Source organism: Chrysochloris asiatica, unplaced genomic scaffold (genome assembly GCF_000296735.1).
Source record: "Chrysochloris asiatica unplaced genomic scaffold, ChrAsi1.0 scaffold00175, whole genome shotgun sequence".
Lineage (NCBI taxonomy): Eukaryota > Metazoa > Chordata > Mammalia > Afrosoricida > Chrysochloridae > Chrysochloris > Chrysochloris asiatica.
Window position 1 is genome coordinate 3710561 of NW_006408693.1, and position 1932 is coordinate 3712492.

Sequence of the window (1932 nt, forward strand, 5' to 3'; positions counted from 1 at the left end):
ATCTATGTAAAACGAAGAGCCAAATTTAATGAAAAGGAAATGAGAAACAAACTGCAGAGCTACATGAGCACAGGAACTCTAATGTTTCTTGTGATTTTTCCAGAAGGCATAACGTATAATCCAGAAATTACAAAAGTCCTTACAGCTAGTCAAACATTTGCTGCTCAAGAAGGCCTTGCAGTATTAAAACATGTGCTGACACCAAGAGTAAAGGCAACTCATGTCGCTTTTGATTCTATGAAGATTTAGATGCAATTTATGAAGTTACAGTGGCTTATGAAGGGACTGTGGACGATAAAGGGCAGAGAAAAGAAACACCATCAGTGACTGAATTACTCTGCAAAGAATGTCCAAAAATTCATACTCACATTGATCGAATAGACAAAAAAGATGTCCAGGAAGAACAAGCATACATGAGAAGATGGCTTCATGAACGTTTTAAAATAAAAGATAAGTTGCTTATAGAATTCTGTGATTTACTGGATCCGGAAAGAAGAAACAGATTTCCTGGGAAAAGTGTTAATTCCAAACTAAGTCTTAAGAAGACTTTTCCATCATTACTGATCTTAAGTGGTTTGACTGTTACTATGCTTATGACAGATGCTGGAAGGAAACTATATGTAAAAACATGGGTAGATGGAACCTTAATTGGCTGCTTATGGGTTAGCATTAAAACATAAAGAAGTAGTTGTCTCCAGTCAGTGGATGGGTTTCACTGTCTCATATTGATAGTTGCACATGACATCAAATTGTTCATTGAATTTGCTAAGAAGTGTTAATAAAGCCTTGTTGATTAAGCATTGGATAAAATAGAATTTCTGTCTAAAGCCTATATGAAGTTGGTCTTGGGCAGACATACATGATTTTACAACTTTAATTTTGACATTGCTAGAAAGGTAAAAGTTAATGTCGTTTATGTTATATTTTTCATTTCCCATGAACTAATGTCAACTACAGAAGATTATTGGAACTGTATAAGTTGTTATTGCTATGTTATTCAGCTGGTTGTATTTATGAATATTAATTTGAATATTATGTATCTTTGTAATTGATATTTTCAACTTTTTACAACTCTGATCACAAAAGCATCTACTGTTGTACAACTATGTAATATTTTTCTTTTGCTTAGTTTCTCTAAATCAATCAAAGACATTATGATTAAGTATCAAGATGTTCAAGGAAAAAGGAATAAGAGAAAGTTGAACGGGGGAGAAGCTCTGTTTAGCACCTGTTTTTACTGTATTGCATTATTAGCTGATTTCACTTACTGTATATTGCAAAATAATTAACATTTCTAATATTTATTGAAACAGCTTGATTTGCACACCCTGTATGCTACACAGAAGAATGTATAATGTATGAGAATTAATTTTAAATAAAAAATGTGGGCTGTGATCCAATGTAGCAGAACTTGAACTTGACCAGGTAACAAAGATTTTTAGCTAAACCTTTAGTACTTTGCAACATCTGTGCCATAGTTATTTGAGAATATTAAAATTTCCTGGTTTTTTTTTTTTAACATCAAAATAATCAGTGTAAACTTTTATTGGGCTCTCTGTCCAGAGAAAGTTGAAGTAATAGGGGACTTCAAATGTTCCAACTGGATTTACTAGCATGTGCCTTTTGCCTATTACTCTTTGAATTAGCACAATATTTAATCCAGAAATTGGTTCTTTGAAATGATTAATAAAACTGACATCTGTTGTCTGTTGTTGTGTTTTGGTTCTGGCTCTTAACAACCTTGTATAGGATTCTTGAGAGTGGCTAATGGATTTTAACTGAGTCCAGGTGTGAGGCTGTGGGTGAGGTTGAAGATCAGGTTAAACCACGTCGGTGTTTCAAGCTCACAGTTGAAACCATGTCAGTTGGTTCATGCTCCTTGTAAATCCTATAAAGAGTCGCTATGAATCAAAACCCTCTCAACAGCACTTA

At 33.7% G+C, this 1932-nt stretch overlaps 1 pseudogene; it reads left to right on the plus strand.

The window, feature by feature from the left end:
- The first annotated feature begins 3 nt into the window (after positions 1–3).
- LOC102829257 lies at positions 4–680 on the plus strand (annotated as a pseudogene).
- The last annotated feature ends 1252 nt before the right edge of the window (positions 681–1932 follow it).